The sequence below is a fragment of the Sus scrofa genome, chromosome 7 (genome assembly GCF_054392235.1).
Source record: "Sus scrofa isolate SSC_HxYL_T2T_F1_AM1 chromosome 7, Sscrofa_HxYL_maternal_Yorkshire_Landrace_v2.0, whole genome shotgun sequence".
Classification (NCBI taxonomy): Eukaryota; Metazoa; Chordata; class Mammalia; order Artiodactyla; family Suidae; genus Sus; species Sus scrofa.
In genome coordinates, this window is record NC_139389.1 from 2949271 (window position 1) to 2972570 (window position 23300).

The following is a 23300-nucleotide window of genomic DNA, read 5'->3' on the forward strand; positions in this document are numbered from 1 at the left end:
CCCCCCGCTGGCCTCCCGTCAGATTAGATCCTGGTTGCCCCTGCCCGCTGCAGCCCTCCGCCCTGCTCCCTGCCGCTGGCCTTTTGACGGTTCCCGCCCATTTCCTGTGATTCTTGGGCAGGAGGGGTCCCCAGGCACCAGGCTGGTTGTACCACCTTCACCTTAGTCATTTAGCAGGTGCCTCTCTCCCCCTTGACCCTGGGGACGCTGGTCTTCCTCCTCGTGCAGGGGCCACCTGCCCTCCCTCTGTCCCCATTCTCCCACCACCTCGGGCCCACCTGCTGTCCCTTTGCCACCTCACGCCCTGTGTTGCTGGACTGTGGTGTCTCCTCTCCCATGGGCCATCTCCCCCGAGCCCCCTCAGTAGACTAGCATGAAACGAGGTGAAGTGATGGTTGGCTTGGGGTGTCCTTGGCGAGGACAGGTGCTCTGGGACCCGCTGGCCGACTCGCCTTGGTGCATCCCACATGCCTGGCCCTGGGCTTGGGCTCGGGGTCGCCGCGCAGAGGGATGTGACGAAGTGGGGCTTTCCCGTTGCCTGGCCAATGGCCCTCTGGCTGGGGTCACTCAGACGTGGTGGTGCCCGGAGGCTGTGGCCCCTGCCTGCTCCTGGCCTTGCCTGGCGCTCAGGGCAGAGCTGACCCCTTGTGCTGCTGTGGCTCCCGGGTCCAGTTCTCTGACCTTGTTGTCAGGAGGGCGAGGTCCAGAGGCGGGCACGGCTTGATGGTCATGGAACAGAAGGCTCTGCTTTACAGACAGGGACGTTGAGTCCAGGGAGATTGTGACGCTCAAGCCGAACTGCGGGCAGAGGTGGATCCGAGCACGATTCTCCGTCATTACCCCCCGGTCCCCCGCCCGGCTCTCGTGCTCCCTTCACTGGCTGCCCCTGCCCGGCAGAGGGACACCTCCTCTTCCATTGATGACTTGGGGACGGTGTCTGGTGCTGCCAGCAAGGCCTGGCCCGAGCTGGCCTGAGGGGCGGGGTTGGCAAATAGAGCCCGTGGGCCAGACCCTGTATATCCTGCTTTGATGTGTCCTGTAAGCTCAGAACGGCTTTTACATTTCCTGGTGTTTGCGGGAACAAATCAAGTGGAGTAACACTCCCATGGCCCGTGAAGATGCAGGAAGCTGAGATTTCTCTTCCATAAGTAAAGTTTTATTGGAACGCGGCCACGTTTGTTCGTTCCTGCATGTCCATAGCTGCTGTCCAGCCGCAGGGACGGAGTTGCCTCCCTGCAGCAGAGACCGGAGCCTGCGAGGCTGCAGGTGGACAGTCCGGCTCGTGGTGGGAGAGGTTTGCTGCCGCAGCTCTAGGAAGCTGCCGTCCTGGGACAGGGCGGGGGGCGGGGGCAAAGGGCTTCGGGTTCGTGGTTCCCCTTGGAATGTCCACAAATCGTGTGTGTCCGTACACTTGATGGGGAGAGACACCAGGAGTTTCTCTTTTTGGCTGTGCCCGTGGCATGTGGACGTTACCGGGCCAGGGATCAAGCCTGCGCCACAGGAGCGACGCCACCAGGGAACTCCGAAACCCCGATTTTCAGATGCGCCTTGACCGGTGAGCCTGCGCGGGCTGCTCTCCCGCGGGGACGGCGACGCAGGGTGGCCGCCCTCAGCAAAAGCCTGCAATTTTGTGCACTAGGCGGTCTCGGCCTCTTTCTGCATAGGGAGTTGCTGACTTCCTTTTCTATTCTTCTCACCGTCTCAGAAACATTTTGGTGCCTCCGAGGGCAGCTGCGGTGAAAACCGCCGAGTCGCTGCATCCGAGAGGTGAGCTTCAACCTGCTGTCACGTTCTCCTGTCCGGCGGCCTGCGGGGGGGCCGTGGGGGTGACCGACGTTTCCAGGCCCAAGTCCCCCTCAGGTTGGGACCCTCCCTCCCCCCGCCCGGGTGCAGGGACAACAAGCAGCCCCTCGGGAGGGTGTGCAGGGCCCTGGTGAGCGACGCCCCTGGCCGGGGTCCGAGTCAGGCTTGCAGGGCGTGGGGTCGGGGCCCACCCGGGTCTCGGGGTACTGGGCTGCGCGTGGACGGACCCTTGGCCGCACCGGACAGTGAGCTCCCAGAGGGATGCTGCGCTGCAGGGCAGAGCCTCCCTGCGTCCAGGCAGGACCTGTGTGTGGAGCAGGTGGTCTGGGCCGAACCGCACCCGCTGGAGAGGAGGCCATGGCCCGTCCTGTAGGTCACACCAAATGGGGAGGGGGTGCTGCTGGCGTGGCAGGGAACCTTCCAGAAGCCCCGTCCTCGCCCTCAGGCTCTTCCCCCGCAAGAGAGGACCGAGGCCCTTTAGGGTCGTGGGTCCAGGTTCGCGCATCGCTGTCAGATGGTTGTTTCTCCTGCACGTGAATTTCAGAGCCGCGCGAGAACCGTATTTGCTTTTCTAAAACTAACGGAAGCAGGTGCGCGCGGGGTCGTCAGGAATGAAGCGGCTCCTATTCAGAACATTAACCAGGGAGGGGGTCCCTTTGCCACCAAGCACAACAGGTATTTAAATGTCTCTTCCCCCAAAGAGTTAGTGTCTCTGGAGAATTTTAACACAGGCACAAAAATGACTTTTACAGAATAACCGTACGTGCGTTTGTTTTTTACTGTTTTTAAGTAGGAAACAGGTTTAAAAGATGACTATATCGCTTCACTCAGAAGTATGAAAAATTTAAAATTTTCAGCAATGCCTCTTTCTACTCTTTTTTATTAATAAGTTAATGTTTCATGCTCTTTTTTTCCCCCTTTTTTTCTTTTTATGGCCTTTTCTTCTTTTTCTTTTTTTTTTTCTTTTTCTAACCCATGACATATGGAAATTCCTGGGCCAAGGACTGAATCTGAGCCACAGCTGCGACCATGCCTGATCCTTGAACCCACTGCACCAGGCCAGGGATTGAACCTGCACCTCTGCGGCCACCTGGCCACTACAGTCAGATTCTTAACCTGCTGCGCCTCAGCAGAAACTCCATGTTTCATGCTGTGTTTCTAGTTGCCTGGTGAATTAATCTTACAAAAGAAGCAATTGCTTCTAAAAACTGTATTGTCATCGCTTTGTTCTTTCATGAATTCAAATATATAATTGATCACCATTCTGCAAGTTGGACATTTGAGAAAATGCTATTAGCAAACTTTTTAATGAGTCTAAACCTTGTAAGGGTTATCGTGTAGGGTTGGCTGCTGGATTTTAACTCAAAGCTAACAGATTTAGGAGGGAAATGACACCTCATGCGTCTCCCACCCCACAAGCATTTCGATGGATGAAAGCTCCTGGGAGAAGTTTTCGGGAAAATCTGGCTGCTTCTGAGGAGCCAGCGTGTAAATTCCTCCAGGAAGAATAGGGAACAGATGACTGGCTCTGTCCTCTTCGGCCTCCCCAGAGCAGAGGGCGGGGCTCAGCAGGCAGGACAAGCTCCTCCCACCGGAACCCAGGCTGGTCCAGAGCTGGCTTCGTGACTCTGGAAACTTCGTAGCCCTTGCAAGCCCCACTTCCACGTCCTTTCCAGCTGCCAGCAGTTTCCTCCAGAAATTGTACAAAGACACACATTTTTAAAAGACATCAGTGGCTCACACCTCTCATGTTGTTCTACCACATAAGTTTGCTTAATTTTTTTTTTTCCTTTTAGGGCTGCACCTGCTGCGTATGGAAGTTCCCAGGCTAGGGGTCGAATCAGAGCTACAGCTGCCGGCCTACACCAGAACCACAGCAATGCCAGATCTGAGCCTGCGACGTACACTGCAGTTCATGGCAACACCAGATCCCTGACCCACGGAGCAAGGCCAGGAATCAAACCCGAGACCTCGTGGATACTCGTTGGGCTCGTTGCTGCTCAGCCATGATGGGAGCGCCAAGCTTTCTTAGTTTTAGGGAACATCTCAGGTATATTTTGATGTCCACAGGGACAGGGCTGTCCTTCATTCTTTAAAGGCTGTTGTGCTGTGCTGTGGATCTCAGGACTGTCCCATCACACCTGCTGTCACTGCTGCCCAGCAGGGGGTGCTGTTGTGTTTGGACCGCATGCTCCCCTGGCTTCGCGTCCCTGGACTGGCCCTGAGATGCGGGGATGGCCTCGGGCATCGTCACCGATGACAGTGTCTTATTTGCGTTCCCACGGGGGCCTGTGTCCGGGTCATCCCTTAGGCGAGAACCACAGATAAACGGATATATTTCATTGATGTTCCAACAGCAGAAGCGGTTACACACCACCTCTTAAACACGCGTGGTCTGTAAGTGCTGGGAGGGTTCTGCATGCCGAGCGCAGCACGGGAGTTTATCATCACCTCCCCCCAAAAGTGCCGCCGCCTCCCCCAGCGAGCACGTCCGCGTGTGGCCGTGTCCTTTCAGGCCTTTCCCTGCGTGTCTCACTCTTCCACGTGCAGCTGTCCCGCCGAAGTTCTTGGACGTGTCTTTCTCGTCTGACGTGACGTCCTGGAGACTCCTCTCCGTTAAGACTCACATCTAACTTCCTTTGAACTTGTAAACTGGTTTCTTTGGTTTATTTTCTGTAAGATTTCAGACTCAAGAGCTGGGGGCCCGGCATGAGGACCACCTGCGCCGACGGTCTGCGTTTTGCTGCACTGTCTCTCTCGTCCCAGCCCCTCCACCTCGTAGGTGCGTTTCCACCACACGTACGGATTCACAGGCAGAGGCCGTTTTCCTGAGTTGTTTGGACCCACACACGTGGTGGTGTGAACAAGGGCTCTGACGGTCCCGCCCTTTGCTAGATGGTAGCAAATTGCTCCCCAAACAGGTGTGAAGACGGGGCACCCGCGTTACTCATTCTTCATCAGCTGTTAAATATCTGCCCAGGAGAAGGTAGAAAATGGTATCATTGTTTTCGTTTCAAAACGTGCAGACGGTTTTCACGGGTACCCTTGGCCATTGCATTTATTTTTCTGTCAGTTCTTTTATAGATCCCTTGCCTGTGGGGGGGTGGGTATAACTTTCTCAAAATATAGAGACTTTGGGCATTCCCTTGTGGCCCGGGGTTAAGGATCTGGCGCTGGCGCCGCTGCAGCTCTGGTCATTGCTGTGGCACAGGTGCAGTCCCTGGCCTGGGAACTTCCACATGGCCGTGGGCGCGGCAGGGGAGGGAAATGTGAGACCTTGATGGATGCACCTGTCACCTTGCCTGGGGACCACACTCAGCCCCGCGTCTGAGCCTCTGTGCTCCGTCCTCCTGCCCCCTCACAAGGACTGAGGCTTCCACGCCAGGGCAGAGAGCGAGCGGGGCCGTCCAGCCTCTGCCTTAGGGACTTACAACAGTTTAATGAGAAAACCTCACATTAGTTTGCATTAATTTTATGGTCCCTGCTCAGTTTTGAATACACCAGAGTGTATTATTTTATTAACTTGGAGTCTTATAATTTGAAAAGAACTTGCGTTCCTTAGGCCACACGTCAAAAGAAGAACCTTCCTGACTCCCATACCCTGCTCCTCGCAAACTTGCTGACTGACTGGTACGTGGGCAGAAGAAGAAAAATCACACCCTTGGATGAAATTCCTTTTTTAAATGTTTGCTCAAGTTGCTGTCGACTCGTGGGGCTGAGCACCTGTTACAAACCGGTTGTCTTCTGCCCCATCATTGCTGTCACCTGCGACGGGGTACTGGTCTTCTAGAACAGTCCTGCGGTGATGTGCCGGGTTTGAGGGATGAGAGCAGCTATGGGTGGACGGTGGACACCCACCCTTTCTCCCTTCCGAGCCTGTGCTCTGATGCCTGTGTTGTCTTCGTCCTCCATTGTTCTTCTTCCTCTTTCAGAGCATCTTGTGTCACAGGTGAGGCTGCTTGTGAAAGAGCAAGTGATTTGGCGAAAGTCAGCAGAGTTGGCCGGACAGCCAGGGCCATGTTGGCACCTCCTCCTGACTCCTGTTTAGTTCCGTGTCACACAGGAGTTTTTCTAAGCAGAATTCACAGTATTGATGCTACTGTATTAGCTGAGACTTTTTTTTCTGTCTTGAGCAAAACAACTCAAATTGGCTTAAGCAAACAGAAATGCATCCATTGGTTCAGGAAGCAGGATTCAGGCACAGCTGGATCCATCCCACCCCAGCACCCCTCTCTCCACCTCAGGGCTCCCTGGGCTTTGTTCAGAGGGGAAGGGCTAGCCTGCCCACTCCCTCAGCACACCAGAGTCTTCTCCCTCCCCGAAGTTCCAGGGGGTGAGAGCCTCTCATCCAGAGTCCTTTTCTCCAAGGGACACACCCAGCACCCGTGAGCAGCAGAATCAGAGCCGGCCTAAGCCACTGACACAGTTAAGGTTACCAAGTGTGCTTAACATATAAGTCGCTCTCCTAAGTTACGGAAAACCGTGAGTGTCGAATGCTGATGACTGGAACAACGACCACCTCTGTTCCGGCTTGTGGGCTCGTCGTGAACGTGAACCGCACTGTCCTTTCATTTCCGGGTTTTGTGTGCAAGGCGGGTGCCCTCCGGCCCTTGGGGTCCTCGCAGTCCTGGGTCTGGGGCTGGCACTGTGTGTTTCTCCTCATCTAATACGTCACCTTTTACACACCCGGCACGTTTTCAATTACAAATGAAAAGCGATTTTCGAAAGTCAGTGTAACAGGAGGAAGTCATTTAGGAATCAGATTCTCAAGATGTTTTTGCTTTGGGTGGAGAAATCTTAAGTGGCCTGGATTCTTGAACTGGATGGAGGAAAGCCGACGGCCCAGAGGCGCTGGAGAGTGAAATCAGGTGGGAAAGATCCAGAGCGCGATCCAGGACAGGTGGGCAGGTGCGGGGAGGCTCGATGGTGGAATGGGACTGCATTTTAATCTCCGAAATCTTCTGCCGCCTGGTCATCGTTTGCTCGGAACAGGCGCTTGATTAACCTGTGTGTGATGGACGAGCTGTTGAAGGGAGTTTTGTCCTACTTTCACCGCCAGTGTCTGTCTTCTAAAAAGAGTACGAGTGACAAGTTCCTGGTGGCCTAGCGGTTGAGGGTCCGGCTTTGATCCCTGGTCCGGGAACTTCCACGTGCCACGGGTATGGCAAAAATAAAAATAATAATAATGTGAAAATAGGAGTTTCCGTTGTGGCTCAGCGGTTAACAAACCCACCTAGCATCCATGAGGATGCGGGTTCGATCCCTGGCCTCCCTCAGTGGGTTAAGGATCTGGCGTTGGCGTGAGCTGTGGTGTAGGCCTGTGGCTACAGCTCCAATTGGACCCCTTGCCTGGGAACCTCTGTATACCGTGGGTGCGGCCCTAAAAAGACAAGAAATAAAAAAGTAAAATAAATAAAGGTGAAAATAAAAAGAGTATGAGTGGAAAAGAAACAGATCCATCCGGGTAGTTGGAGAAACTGCCGAGGAAGGAAGAGCCGGGGCAGGTCTGGCGCTTGCGCGCAAACACGGAGCGCTGGGGGCGCCTGGGGCTGGAAACCCTGAGCAGACATCTGGGGTTAAGGGTGTAGAACGTCCTTCTTTACAAAACCCAGATACCTTTGCCTTGCTGACGACGTCGGGGAGGGGCTCGATAAGTAAAGACGCGGCCCCTCCTCGGAGCAGAGCTTGGGTCGCCCGCGTGAGTGTCAGACCAGCAGAGTCTGTGCGGGTGCCGGCGTGGCTCGGGTCCTTGGCGGTGGAAGTGACCTTGGTGTGTGCGATTCTCCCTCCCGGGGGCAGCCTCTCCTGCCGCGACGTCCCCACTGGAGCCGGCTTCTCCCAGCTCAGCGGCAGTCCCAGCCTCGCCACAGCCCTGCCATCGCCAGCCTCCCGCCCTCGCCCCTGGGGGACGCCGGCCCTCGGGCCCTGGGCCGCGGCGCAGGCAGCCTCCTCCCCTTGTCCCCGCCGGACGCGCAGCCTTGGTTCTGCGCCAGCATCCCTCAGAGACAGGGCGCCTCTCCCTCGGCTTTGAGCCCGTCGTTGGGACCTCGGAGTGGCTGCGACGGGGTTTCCTCTGGTCTGCGGGCACGTTGCAGACCTGGCTCTGCGTTTCTGGTTGAGTGTGGTTGTGCTTGACCGTCAGCTGCCTCCACCCAGGGGGCCCCGAAGGTCCACCCCACCCCCGGCACACACTGTGAGCGTCTTCTGTGCGCCCGGCTCCTGCTGGATGGTGAGAATTCAGAGGTTGGTGAGACCCAGCCCCTGGCTTCCAGGGACTTGTAACCGAAGAGGTGTTCATTCAGGAGCCCTCGTTTCCGACGGGGCTCCACTGATCGGCCTTGTTGTTGACACAGAGAAGGAGCCGGGATCAGAATGGATGGAGCCGGCCCGCGCCCAACGCCAGGCCGGTGACGGAAGCTCCGCCCTGGGTTCCAGGTGGCCTTGGTTCCTTAAGGCACAAGCAGTGCATCAGACAGATGGTCGATAAGGAGGCGATAGTGCTTATCGATAGGTCTCCTTGGGCCGACGTCCTCATGCTGAGATGACGACACCAATGAGATAAACTGTCTCGATGACAGAAGCAGTCCCCACAGGCAGTGGGTGCCCGCCTTCCCAGCGATGGGGACCTCATGTGTCGCCTCTCCGTCTCGAACCGTGGATCTGCCGAGACGTTCCAAAGACGCAGTATTAAGGAGTTCCCGTCGTGGTGCAGTGGTTAACGAATCCAACTAGGAACCATGAGGTTGCAGGTTCCATCCCTGGCCTCGCTCAGTGGGTTAAGGATCTGGCGTTGCCGTGAGCTGTGGTGTAGGTCGCAGACGCGGCTTGGATCCCGCGTTGCTGTGGCTCTGGTGTAGGCCAGCGGCTACAGCTCTGATTGGACCCCTAGCCTGGGAACCTCCATATGCCGTGGGTGCGGCCCTAGAAAAGGCAAAAAGACCAAAAAAAAAAAAAAAGATGCAATATTAAGAAAACATTTAAAACATAACCTCCAAAGACGTTTTTGTGACGGGTTGTCTTCTAAACTGTGTATTTGCTCTTCAAGGCAAATGGACCTGTTACTCATTCTTCCGTTCACCCGCCCCCGCCCCCGCCTTGGGAAGGTGACGTTTCATAACCAGGTTTATTTATAATAGCATCTGGTCTCCCCACATACTTCATTATTTAAGAGTTGTTTGTGCTTAAAAATAGTTTTTAATGAGAACATACTAAGTTCTTGAAGCACCTTTAAACAGGCCCCTTTCTGCCTGAGTAGCTCTGTCATCGTCTCCTCTGATTCTGTCTGCAGCTTGAGCTCTTACTTACACACGTGTGGCCAAGGGAGGGCGTTGTGCTCTCAGGGCAGGGACGCCAGTGACCTGTGGCGCAGCACCGGGCTGCAGCAGAGCTCGGGACCACGTCAGGAGCGTGCGGAACACAGCCGTGCACTCTGCTCCGGGCTGAGAAATAACCATCACTGAGTCCACGTTTAACCGGCGGCCGGCTCCGCATCCCGTGGCGTCAGCGGCACCGCGTCCAGTCCCCGGTCCCAGCTGCCGCTTTAGGGAGTTCGCCTTGTCCTGGCCGGACCCAGCTGCACCCCAGCCAGCCCAGCCTGGACGTCAAAGGCCAAACTCAGGGAAGCAGTAGTGACCCCAGGAGGGGGTCAGAGAAATGATTCTCACGCCAGCCCCACCGACTTGGGGTTTACACCATTAGGACACAGACAGATGTGAGTTTGTGTTGTGGGTTCCGTCCTCTCCGGCCCCGAGTCTGGGTGAGGAGCCCACTAAGAGCCCTTGCTGATGGCCAGCACGTTCTCAGTTCTGGCAGCTCCCTGCCCCTGTGCAGGGCCGGTCAGTCTGCGTGCTTGGGGTCCCAGGCGGGGGCAGGTGTCCCACCCCAGCCGATAAGCCTGGTTTGTCTCCTGAACCACTCGCCGATTTGGAAAAAAAGGTTTTGTCACCAAGGAGGAGAGCAGCCTGACCTGGGGGTGGGGGTGCACCGCCGTTGTTTTGAGGTGATTACGGGGGTCGTATTTTTAAGTCATTGAATTTTATTATCTTTATAGTGGTGCAGCCATCATCACAACCTGATTTTAGAGCATTTCCATCCCAAACGCCCAGCCCCCCCCCCCCCGCCACCTGTCCCCTTTGGTAATCATAAGTTTTTCAAAGTCTGTGAGTCTGCTTCTATTCTTAAATAAGTTCATCTGTATCCTTTTTTCAGGTTCCACATGTAAGTGATATGTATGATATTTGTCTGTCACTGTCTAACTTAGCATGATTGATTTCTAGGTCTATCATGTTGCTGCAGATGCCATTATTTCATTCTTTTTTATGGCTGAGTAATATTCCATCATGTACTTTCTATACATACATATATATATCTCATATCTTCTTGACCCACTCCTCTGTCGATGGACAGTCAGGTGGCTTCGGTGTCTTGGCTGTTGTGAATAGTGCCGCAGTGAGCATCGGGGTGCGTGGGTCTTGTCAAGTCCTGGTTTTCTCCGGATAGATAGGTGCCCAGGAGTGGGATTGCTGGATCCTATGGTCATTCTACTTTCGGTTTTGGGGGGACCCTCCATACTGTTTTCCATAGTGGCTGCACCAATTTACATTCCCCCCAGCAGTTTTGAGGGTTCCCTTTCGTCCACACCCTGCCCAGCATTTATTGTTTGATGACTTCACTGATGGCCCTTCAGGCTGGTGGAAGGTGGTACCCCAGGGTAGTTCTGATTCACATTTCTCTAATAATTAGTGACGCTGAGCATCTTCTCGTGTGTTTTTTGGCCATCTGTATGTCTTCTTTGGAGAATCGTCTGTTTAGAGGGGAGTCACAAGGTTTGTTCTGGACCATGAAATCGGTGGAGCCTTGAGCCCGCCATCCAGGCTGGCCGTCCAGGCTGTGGAACCCAAGCCGTGTCTCTTGTCTGGAAGCTCCTCTCCTCACCCTGCCTCCCCTCCAGGCCACCTCCTGCTGGAGCCCTGGCATCTCCAGCGCGGGCGCGGGACCTGTCCTAGTGACACTGGCAGTTCCTGTGACTCCGCAGGGGCTGAGAACCTTGAAAAAAACTGTTGTTCTTCGATTTTAATGTTAAATTAGAACCAACCAGACGTGGTGTGTGAGGCAGTGCCCGCCGTGTTGCGTCTCCCGTTGGGGGGTGCGTCTCCTCCAGTGAGTCCGCCTGTCACGTGGACGTGCCGCCGGAAGCCATCGAGCTGGACAGAGAGGACGTCCCGTCTGGCCGACGCGCGTGAATTGTGGGACCCGTGTGCATCCTCATCGCAGTGCTTTCTTCTGGGACGAGCCTTCGGCAGAGCTCGGCAGCTGTGTCCCACACCTGGCGCTGGCTCTGAAGGCGAAGCGACATTCTGCTTTTGTAGGGATACCGTGAAAACAGCGTAGGGAAGGGGTCCAGCCACAGCCCACACCAGCCCTGGGCCGCGGGACGTCTTGGCGGTGGGATTGGGCTGCGGCCTTTCCAGGGCCTGGAGTTCGCACCGTCTCTCTCTGAAGTTTCACTGCGGCGTAGCCGACGTAGCGTTGTGATCATTTCTGCTGAACGGCAGAGTGATTCGGTCCTTCTTGCGATTCGTTCCCCACATAGGTCATCAGGAATGTTGAGGACTGCTCCCTGCGCTGCAGAGCAGGTCCCCGTTGCCCGGCCCCAACCCCATCCGTCCCTCCCCGCCCCTCCCCCTTTGGTAACCGTAACCTGGATTTTGAGGTCTGTCTGTTTCGGTTTTGTAAGTAAGTTCATGTGTATCATTCTTTTTTAGATTCCACCTATAAGTGATATCATACGGTGTTTGTCTTTCTCTGACTGACTTCACGTAGTATGAGAATCTCTAGCTGCATCCATGTTGCTGCACACGGCATTATTTCATTCTTTTTCAGGTCTGAGTAATATTCCATTGTGTATATGTACACATCTCCTTCATCCATTCGTCTGTTGGTGGACGTTGTCTGTTGGTGAGGTCGTCTCCATGTCTTGGCTCTTGTGACTAGTGCTGCTGTGGACATTGGATCACTCTGTCTTAGGGACTTTTAAGGGCAGGTAGAAAACCTCCCTTGTCCTGTCACAAGTTTGACTCCTGGGCTTCAGTCTTGCAGACAAACCTCACTTGATGGGGCGAAATGGCCCCATGACACCCACGAGGAGCAGTGGCGTCAATCGTCTCTGATTTTGGCTTTTTTTGTGGGGACAGAGGGGCAGCTCGTGTAAATTTTCCCCTTGCAAAGTAATCCTGTTTTCACGGGGTTTCCACGTGTGCGTTTCATGAGCAGGTAGACACTGGCTGTCCTGGGGTCCACACCTGTGTGATCCTGGGTGTTTCACAGGTGACGTGTGCAAGTGACAGGGTCTGTTCTGCAAATAACATGAAGAGACACCAACATTCCACAGCAGCAGAGACCCAGGAGGGTCAGCGTGGTCCTGGGGGGAGGGAAGGACGGTGCAGAAATGAGCCCTTGTCTTTCAGTCCCAACACCTGCCTTCACAGGAAGGGACCCCCGCACACACACACACACGCAGGGTTTTCTGTACTTAAGCTGCAGGCACCTGAACTTTAGGGCAAGTGCCAGCCTCCGCCCTCTGAGGTCACAGTGAGACACACGGGCCCCGTGCTGGAAGGAGCGTGTGCCCGGCGGGAGCAGCCCGGGACAGTCCGCGCCCGCGCATACTTACTGGCTGGCCCGAGCCTGGGGAAGGGCGGGCGGCAGAGGCGGTGTCCAGCCTGGCCTGTTTGTGATGACAGGGCTTGAAAAGCCAGCTGACGGCTGCGTCTGGGTTCCGTTTCACTGACGCCATGCAAGTCAGTCCGTAGGAAAGAAGCAGATCTGACTCCCCGGGAGGCGCAGGCCCCTCTGAGCTGCTGAGTCCTGCCGCCAGCTCCCTCCCCAGCCTCAGCTGAACGCGCAGGCCGTCAGGTTGGCTTTCGTGGTCGTCGGGGGTGGTGTTTGAGAGGAGCGGTTATGTCGTCGAACTGACGTCATGTTTGCGCATCAGCCCGTGGTTTGTGGGTTCTCGGGAAGCTCTTCGGTGTCTCTGCATCGACACGTGGACAGGAGCTACCGTGACGGTGGGAACGCAGGGGACGGCCGTGCCCAAGGCAGCAGTGTCCTCAGGTCTCGTCCTGCGTCTTGCTCTGTGGGAGAGCGTGCGTGTTACGTCAGTGACGTGACGGACGTTCGTGCGGTTTGAATCCCTTTCCAGTGTTTTGTTGTTTAATTCTCAGTTACCCTGCGGGGAGATGTTACAAGTATCATCATCACTGTCCCTTACTGAGCGATAAGGTGCCCGAGGTCGCAGAGCTGGTAAAGGGCAGGACTGGGCCTGAGCCCAGGTCCTTGGACACCAGGGCCAAGTGCCCTGCACAAGAAGGCAGCGGGAGCCCTCTGATGGCCTAGCGGGTTAAGGCTGCTGCTGTGGCTCAGGTCCGATTCCTGGGCCGGGAACTTCTGCATGCTGTGGGTGTGGCAAAAAAAAAAAAAAAAAACAAACCTGAAATAAACATTGCAAGTCTCATTTTTAAAAAAAAGGAGAAGGAGGCAGAGGTGCACCCGCCTCATTGGGTTGGGGTTCAGCAGGAACCCTGTTCTTGGGAGAGAGGCGCCAGGAAAGGCTGCTTTCTCTCTGGAGGATGGGATGGCCTCAGAGCCAGACAGCCTCCAAAGCCTTAACGTGCTTGCGGGCAAGGAGGGGGCTGCCTGGCGCGTTTTCTTTGATGCCAAGCCAGCCATCCTCAGTGACACCCGTCGGGGGAGGCGGTGTTGAACAGGAGAGGCTCGCCCGCCCTGCACACCCAGAGGACGCGCCCAGGTGTGCGGCTCCCTGAGCTAGTCCAGGTGGCGGGGGGGGCGCTCAGCCACCTTCACCCTGCTGGTCCCCCGAAGTCGCCTGGGGCTCTGTGCCCTGGAGAGGGGCACTCAGATTGGCTGGTCATCTCCAGGTAGGTGGGGTTGGGAGGCTGGACACGAGGACCCCCCCAGGTCGGGCCTAAAATAGGTGATGCTGGGTAGGAAACACCACAAGTGAAGCGTGGAGTCCCTGTCGTGGCGCGGCAGAAATGAACCCGCCTAGCCGCCTAGTATCCATGAGGACGCAGGTTCAGCTCCTGGCCTCGCTCAGTGGGTCAGGGATTGGCGTGGCTGTGGCTGTGGCGTAGGTCGCAGACGCAGCTCCGATTGGACCCCTGGCCTGGGAACCTCCACGTGCTGCGGGTGCAGCCCTGGGCGGGGGTGAGGCGTGTCAGACGAGGGCAGCCGAAGTGAAACCTCCAGTGTCATTGTGACACCTGCAGCGTCACTGCGCGAGATGGTGGGTTCCAGCACTGCCGCACCCTCCGGGCACCGAGGTCCACAAAAGCACACGTGCGTACAAAGGAGGGACCCCGGCCGAGCTCGGAGGTTCGCCCGCGTCTGCTACCGCGGCGAATTCGAGTGAACGGCGCTGCTCTGTCTCACGAATGGAAGCCGGCTTCCCTTTAGGACAGTACCTGGGGGGGGTTGGGGAAATCCCTAAAACAGAAATGATAAGATCCTTTCCCAAGACGCCGCTGAGACCGGGGAGGGCCCTTGGTGTCAAGGAGCAAATGCTGGGTGGCCGCCACGCTTCTCAGCGTCCGTTTAAAAATATCGGCCAGTCTAAAAAAACATTGCTTAGATTGTGTGCTTTTCACATGAAAATACCTTACATACAATTTTAGGTCAGCTTTTCAAATCAGACAGTGACACAAACATAGACATGCAGCTCCGACTCGACCCCCAGCCTGGGAACGTCCGTATGCCACAGGCGCAGCCACAGAAAGCAAAAGAAAAATGGCAAGACATCCCCCTGTTTCAGGCTGAGTTGTATTCCTTTCTTTACATATATCTTTATTCATCATCCATGGGCGCTTAGTTGTTCCCCTTTCTTGGCTCTTGTAAATGATGCTCCTGTGAACACAAGAGTGTGTATGATTTTTCGAGCTGGTTTGTTTTCTTTGGATAAAGACTCAGAAGTGGAATTGCTGGATCATACCAGAGCTCTATTTTTAAATTTCTAAGGAACCTCCTTGTAGTTTTTCATAGGGGCCGCAGCTATTTTTCATAGTTGTTTGTAACTTGACTGTCAAATAATCCAGTGATAGCTTTATTTTAGAGACACCTCTGTGAAGTAGGTTGATTTGTGCCAGAGTTCTTAAGAATCAGCGTGGGAGAGCCTCTTTTCAGCGTCAGACTCTTAGAATTTCAGTTTTCAGGCAGTGGTTTTATATCTTCAGAGGTGACATGCTCAACAGGTGGCTCCGCGGGTTAAGGATCTGGCATTGTCCCTGCTGTGGAGCAGGTTCACTCCCTGGCCCGGGAACTTCTGCCTGCTGTGGGCATGGGCCAAAAAAAAAAAAAAAAAAAAAGTGGCATACTAATTAATATCGGAGGTAAGCAGTTGCTGATTTGATTTGTCTTATGGTCGTGTGTACAGAAAGGAAGCCTGCCTCTTTCTCGGTGTGTTTTGGAAAGGGACAACGTATGACAGGATTGTCAGAATGGACGCGTAGGTGGTGTGTGGGCTCTGAGGTAGACGTGATGTGGGGAAAAGCTTTTGAGAAGATAGAGGAGCCGTGAGCAGGAAGTTCCCATCACCTGAGAGCATAGACGTTATTCTGCTCCCAGGAAACATCAGAATCTTGTGGGGAGAACAGCAAACCACATGGGATTTTGAAAACGACCCATGTAGTGGCTGTGCCGGGAGCCAGGTTTGGTTGGGCTTTGATTTTCTCTTTCAGGTTTGGGGAAAATATACGGACCCCGTATTCACACTGATATCATCTGATCAAAGTCAAATTCTATGGTTTTCAAGATAATTTTTTTCCTCCTAACATTACTCTTGCTTTCATTTGTTTTTAATCTTGATACTCATTTTGAAGTTTCAGATACAATTAAGAAGGAGATAATTCAGAGGGGAGCCTGGATTGTTTTTTTATTTAAAAAAAAAAAAAAAAATGAGAACAAGGGGCGGAGTGCCTGAGGAGTGACTTCCTTGGTGTGGGGCCGTCAGGGAGACTGCACGTCGTGTCCCCTGCCCTCGGACAGGCCTGGGTGTGAAGTACAGACAGCATCACGTCAGCAGGTGCATGGCTGATTTCCTGCTGCGCCCTCGACGTGGCCGGCACCTGATTCTGTCTGCTTTGCTTTGACTTAAGAACCGAGGTCAGATACAGACATCTCTAAGGTCAGGAACAGACATGTATTTTGAAGCAAACGTGGTTTCTTTCATCCAGTCCCAGAGTCACTTAGGAGTTTTTAAACACACGCCATGATTCTGTGTCTTCAGTAGGTCACTTTGGTGGTTCTGCAACATTGTCATGCTTTTTGCTTTTAACAGAGAACAGGAAGTCTGGTTGCACAACCAGCAAAACTAATTTAGGCTTTAAAAAAAAATCATTCCTGGCTCTAAACTGTTTCCGGTGCTGAGCGGTGATCCCTCGTGGATTTCCAGGGAATTCTCCCTCCAGTTCCTTGCTGGCCGAATGCACGGGACGGAAGAGGCCCCCCCAGCTTAGGGGTCAGCCTGCTTTCTCTTTGCGGAGCCAGATGGGCCAGTATTTTAGACCTTGGGGCCCAGACGGTCTGTGTTCCAGACCTCAGCTCTGCTGTTTGATCATGAACGTTGACAGCAGGGACCACGGCGTGGCTGGGGTCAGAGCTGGAGTTGCCCTGGCTCGTGGGTCCCTGGTCCAGCCCGCTGGCCAGTCACCAGCCTCCTCTCTTCCATCCCTGTCCTCAGCACGCCTTCGCCTCCGGGAGGACCCTGTGGTGTCATGGGACCGGGGCCCTCACCTTTGACAACCTTGGTGACACCCGTGACCCCGTCGCTTACCTTCCCTGTGGCTTCTCATCCCCAGAACGGGAGGGGTGTGGACGTCGCTATCGACAGCTCATCCTTGGTGATTTGGGAACGTCTATTCTAGATACGGGCCGCCCGCAGGCTCTCCCCGCCCCTGTGAAGGGCCCCTTTGGCGGGGCTGTTGTCAAGGTCTCTTCCCAATCTGTGACTAATTTTTTGCTTCTCCGACACTCTCTTGATGAACAGAAGTTCTTAATTTAACTTACTCCGGTTTATCAGCACCTTTTCTTTCCTCTGCATTTTGTTCTGTTTAATGAATCGTTTCCTAATCTCCAAAGCCATTCTCTGATGTTATCTTCTAGAAGCTTCCACATTTGGATCTTGAATCTTCCTTGGAAGACGCGTAGCCGGCAGGTTTTGCAGCGCTTCCACCGCGCTGCCGGGCCCCTTTGGCGTCAGTCCAGGGCTGTCTCTGCAGGCCCGTCTTCTGGTTTCTCTTCTGCTCTGTCCTCCTTCTGCCAGCTCCACGTCGTCTGAGCTGCGGCATCTTGAAGCCATAATATCTGGTGGCGAAAAGTCCTGGCCTCGTTTTCGAGCGAGGGCCCGGGCGCCCCTTGGCGTGTCACTGTCCGTGGGCAGCGCAGAGGCAGCTTCTAGTTGCTGCTCCGCAGGGCGAAGCCTCCTGGGGTTTTGATCACGACTGCGTTCGCTCTGATCCTTTAGGGAAATTGGCATCTTTACAAGTTAGTACATGTGTTTTATAATTTTCTGAGTAGAGTCCTTGCATGTCTTTCACTAGTTGATCGCTTTGGGGTTTTGAATTATAAATGGTGTCATTTAAAAGTTTGTTTTCATGTTCTGTTTGTTGTTCTCTCTGTCCTAATCCTCTGAAGAAAAATTTCAAGATTTCACCGTTAAGAATGTTTGCTGTAGAGTTTAAAAGTACTGCGTGGCAGGAGCTCCCGCCATGGTGCAGCGGGCTAGGAATCCGACTGCAGCAGCTCAGGTCGCTGTGAAGAATGCAGGTTCGATCCCCGGCCCATCAGGGTAGGTTAAGGATCTAGCATTGCTGCTCCTGTGGTGTAGGTCTCAATGGGTGGCTAGGGTGCAGTTCCTGGCCCAGGGACTTCCATGTGCCACAGGTGCCGCTGAAAAAAATACCCTGTATCAGGCATGTCAGTTACCTGCCATCAAGATGTTGTAACGAACAATCTCAAAGCCCCAGTGGCATGGAGTCGATTATGCACACGTCCGCGGGGCAGGCTGGGCGGCTCTGGTCTTTCTGGGCTTCCTTCCAGGTCTGGGTTTGGCCAGCTGTCTCAGAGCCGCAAGACAGTGAAGTACGGAACATTCCATGGGGCCTACACCACAGCCACAGCAACACCAGATCCAAGCCGTGTCTGCAAGTTACACCACAGCCCACGGCAATGCCAGATCGTTAACCCCGAGCGAGACCAGGGATTGAACCCACATCCTCGGATGTGGGGTTCATTTCCACTGCACCACAGCGGGAACTCCCAGTTAATAGCCATTTTAACGGGCATGAGGTGGTACCTTGTTGAGGTCTGAGTCTGCATTTCCTGAGCACTCGGGGATGCTGAGCATCTTTTCATGCGTCACTGCCATTTTGAATCCTCGGATGACGTCTTTTTAAATAAGGGTCAAATTCAACACTAGCCGTCCCTCTGTTTTTTGTCTTTTCAGGGCTGCACCCACGGAGTATGGAGGCTCCCAGGCTGGGGTCCAACCTGAGCTGTAGCCGCCGGCCTACACCACAGCCACGCGGGATCCGAGCCGCACCTGAGACCTACACCACAGCTCATGGCAACGCCGGATCCTTAACCCACTGAGCGAGGCTAGGGATTGAACCCACAACCTCATGGTTCCGACCCCTAGCCTGGGAACCTCCATCTGTCGCAGGTGCTAAAAAAATAACAAAAAAATACGGCTATTACCAAAAAGAAGAAATAACGAGTATTGGCGAGGATGTGGAGAGAGGGAACCAGGATTAATGCAAAAGATACGTGTGCCACCCTGTGTTCACTGCAGCATCATTTACAACAGCCAAGACATGGAGACAACCTGAGTGTCCGTTGACAGGTGACTGAACAAGAGGATGTGGTAAACAGTGGACTAATAGCCACAAAAAAGCATGAAATCTTGCCATTTGAGACATGGATAGACTCGGAAGGCATTATGTATGCTAAGTGAAATAGATCAGATGGAGAAAAAATACCATATATTTTACTTGTATGTAGAATATTTTATATGTATGTGTGTGTGTGAATATATATATATATATATATATGAGTTCCCTCATGGCTCAGTAGTTAAGGATCTAGCATTGTCCCTGCTCTGGTGCAAGTATGATCCCCGGCCCAGGAACTTCCACATGCCACAGGTGCATCCAAACTAGTGTGTGTGTGTGTGTGTGTGTGTGTGTGTGTGTGTAAGCAAACAAAACAAAAACCTGTGGAATAGATTGGTAGTTGGGGGGGGTTGACTCTATGATGACAGATGGAAACTATACACTTTTGGTGGGGAGCACACTGCAGTGTATACAAAAGACAAATTACTGTGTACATAAAACTGTGTCATAAACCAGTGTTAACCTCAATTTAAGAAATACGGTATTGTTCCTTTTAAAATTACTCTTTTTTGGAGTTCCCATTGTGGCTCAGTGGTAACAAACCCAGCTAGTATCCATGAGGATGTGGGTTCGATCTCTGGCCTCACTCAGTGGGTTAAGGATCCAGCGTTGCTGTGGTGTAGGCCACAGATGCAGCTCGGATCTGGCGAGGCTGTGGTGTAGGCCGGCAGCTGCAGCTCTGATGTGCCCTCTAGCCTGGGAACCTCCGTATGCCATGTGTTTTTTTGTCTTTTTGCCGCCCCACAGCGCATAGACTTCCCAGGCCAGGGATCAAACCCGCATCCCAGTGCTCCAGAGACGCCGCCAATTCCCCTGAGTCACAGCGGGAACTCCAACAGTAATTTTTTTTTCTAATTCTGGAGTTACAAAAGATGAACGTATTTGCTACTGAAAACTAGTGGAGAAGATGAGAAAAGTGTCAAATCCCAGCAAATACTGTCCACGTAACCAGCACACATCCGTGGCGCGTCACGCGTGCCGGGCCCGTGCTCAGTGCTTTACCCGTGTCAGCCGTTTGAGCCCCTGAAAGCCCTGTGGGGCAGGAAGCCCTGGAGGCCGACCTGTGGCTCAGCAGCCTGACCTGTGCTGCTTCAGATGAGGGTAAATACCGACAGCCCGCAGCCAGACTGGCTGAGTCAGGCTGGCCCCGTTCTCCTGGCGAAGGCGGCGCCCCTGGGCAAAGCCCGTGGCAGACCCTCCGTCTAGAGTCGAGGACGGTGAAGTCTGCCAGCCAGTCCACCGCGGGAGCAGAAGGGGAAGGTACATCCGAAGGGTCTGGATACAAGGAAGAGTTTAGGAACTGGAACGATGGCTGGTGAAGGAAGTTTCGCTCCCTTTCCCATGTGTTAAAAAGGGTTTTATCATATGACTTTTAACATTGACCCACTTGTGTTTGCGAGGCTTGTCTTTCTCACGCATCCCTTCAAGCAGGGGATTCCGGTGGGTTCTCTTCCTTCCTCGTGCGGTGCCCCAGCACCACGTCCGTCTTGCCTTTCTGCATAAACCCAACTTCGCTGTGATGTGTTATGCTTTTTATATATGGCCGGACTTGTTGTCCTAAACTCTTATTGGTACAAGGTCCTAGTTCACTGTATGTTCCCTTCTTGTGATTAAACTTTCACTGTTTTCAATTTGTAATACCTTATATAATTTGAAGGTAACCATTTATGTTAATTAAATCAACAACCACCTATTGAGGGTTTATTATTTGATAGGTACCTTTTTGCATTAAAAAAAAAAATGAGATATACGTCACAGGCCATAGTAGTCTTTCCTGCTGTTAAGCCTGATACTTGCTGAGGATGTTTCATAAATACCTTTACCAGATAAGAGGAAGCTCCCTTCTTTTCCACAGTTTTTGAGTGTTTATCCTGAAAGCCTGTTGGATTTTATCTTATATTTTTTCTGCATTTATTGAGATGATTATCTGGTGTTTGTCCTCTATTCTTTATTTTTATATTCTTAACCCAATCTTGCCTTCCTGAGAGAAATTCCCCTTGGTCATGGCACATAAATCCGTTGTATATGCTACTCGATTCAGTTTGCTAATATTTTATTAAGAATTTTAGGAGTTCCCGTTGTGGCTCAGAGGTTAACAAATCTGACTAGGAACCTTGAGGTTGCGGGTTCGATCCCTGGCCTTGCTCAGTGGGTTGAGGATCTGGTGTTGCCGGGTGAGCTGTGGTGTGGGTTGCAGATGCGGCTCGGATCCCCACGTTACTGTGGCTGTGGTGCAGGCTGGTGGCTACAGCTCCAATTGGACCCCTAGCCTGGGAACCTCCATAGGCTGTGGGAGCAGCCCTAGAAAAGGCAAAAAGACCAAAAAAAAAAAAAAAAAAAAAGGAATTTTAGATCATAGTTCCCTTTGTGGCTCAGCTGTAACAGGATCCATGAGGATGCGGGTTCAATCCCTGGCCTCGCTCAGTGGGTTAAGGATCCAGCGTTCCTGTAAACTGTGGTGTCAGCCGAAGATCTGGCGTGGCTGTGGCCGTGGTGTAGGCCGGCAGCTGTAGCTCCGATTCAACCCCTAGCCTGGCAACTTCCATATGCCGCGCGGGTGCAGCCCTAAAAAGAAAAAAAAAGAATTTTAGATGTGCACGAGTAAGGGATGTTGGCATACAGTGTTCTTGTAATAGCTTCGTCTGGTTTTGGATCAGGGTCATACTGGCCTCATGGAATGAGTGTGGGGGTGTTTCTCCCTTTCTATTTGCTGCAAGAGTTTGTAAAGTAGTAGTCTTAATTCTTTAAATGTTTGGTCGAATTCCCAGGGAAGCCATCTGGTCCTCCGCTTTTCTTTGTGGGCAGTTTTTGGGCTACTGATTTTCTCTCTTACTATAAGTCTATTTGGGTTTTCTGTTTCTTCTTGAGTCAGTTTCAGGAATTTATGTCTTTCTAGGAGTGTGTGTGTTTCGTGTAGGCTTGGCACACAGTTGTTCACAGGGCCCCTTCTAGTCCTTTTTATTTCTGTAATAGGGTTGTTAATTAGCGCTGCCCCATTTTCATTCCTGCTTCTGGTAATTTGAATGTTCTCTTTTTTTCCTGGTCAGTCTGATAGGTTGGTTGATTTTGTTGATCTTTCCAAAGAACCAACTTTTGGTGTCTTGAATTTTTACTCTTGCTTTTCTAGTCCATAGTTCATTTTTTTTGCCCTGATTTTTATTGATTCCTTCTTTCTGCTTGATTTCAGAGTAGCTTACTTTCTGATATCTAGTTTTTTCCAGATGGATGCTTAGCGTAATAATTTGAGATCTTTTTTCCTTTTTAATGTGAGTTTCCTTAGTCACCGAGTTCTGATTTCATTCAGCTGTGCCGAGAGGCCCTATTGCTGAGCGGGTTGTGCTTTGTACCCAGTAGGGCCAGGGGGTCTACCGTGCTGTTGAGACCTTCTCTCCTTGCTGGTCCTCTGCCCGTTCTGTCTCCATGTCAAAAGGCGGCTTTCAAAGGCAGCTCCCGCTCTGCTGTCCACCTGTGTGTTTCTCTTCCGAGTTCAATTCCATTTGCTTCGTTTGGGGGCTCTCTTGTTAGGTCTGTGTGTATTTATAATCATTGTATCTTGGTGATTTTTTGTTATTATAAAATGTCCTTTTCCTCTGGTAACTTTTCAAGTCTGTTCTGCCTCATCCAGTACCACTATGCCAGGTCTTTTTTGGGGTTTTGTTATGCACCATATGTCTTTTCTGATCTTCTGCTTGCGACCCGTGTCTTTGTATCCGAAGTGTTTCTCTTGTCGGCAGCACAGAGTGAACCGGGACCTTTGTCCCTCTGCCAGTCTGCCTTTAAGGGGGGTGTTTGTCATCACCGATACCTCCTGCCTCCCTTAGCTCCTTGCTGCCTCTTGTCATTCATGTATTTTCTCATGTTCCCGTTGAATTCCTTTGTTTCTTTTGCTGAATAATTTTAGCTCTTAGTTGCTGTCCCAGGGATTACAATTCACATTTTAATCTATGAAAATGTTTAATTCAGTAATATATATGTTATATTAACTTTGCTGTTAATGTAACGTATTCCCTCCCACCTCTTTGTGCTGTTTTGGAGTTTGGGGGGTTTTTGTTTTGTTTTTGTTTTTTGGTTTTTTTTTTGGTTATTTTTGTTTGTTTAATTTTGACCGTGTTCTCATGGTCTGGAAACTAACTGACAGTCCGATTAAAGAATGCCTGGAAGGGCGGTGACAAGCTCTCGAGGCGTCTCTGTTCCCCAGGCCTGCCTCTGACCCTTCACTTCATCTGGGCGGCTCATTCCAGGCCAGCAGCTGAGCCCTGAAGACAGTGTCCTCACAGCCCGTTTCCTTTCAAATACAATCATGTTCTCATGGTGCTTCTGAAATCCAAAGAAGTTTGGTGTTTCTCTATCATCTGGGCAAGCCGTCTGGATGGTGGTTCAGCCCCACACGTGCACCAGGCAGGTGCCAGCAGAGGCGGAGGAGCCAGCCATTCCCCACCCATGGCATATGGAGGTTCCCAGGATTGGAGTCGAATCGGGGCTACAGCTGCCATCCTACACCACAGGCAGATCCTTAACCCATGGAAGCGAGGCCAG

At 52.7% G+C, this 23300-nt stretch overlaps 1 protein-coding gene across 8 annotated transcripts in view; it reads left to right on the forward strand.

Annotated features, from left to right (window-relative positions):
- Positions 1-23300, forward strand: part of CDYL (chromodomain Y like) — a 181120-nt gene that overhangs the window by 131698 nt on the left and 26122 nt on the right. The gene's annotated exons all lie outside the window — the stretch shown is intronic.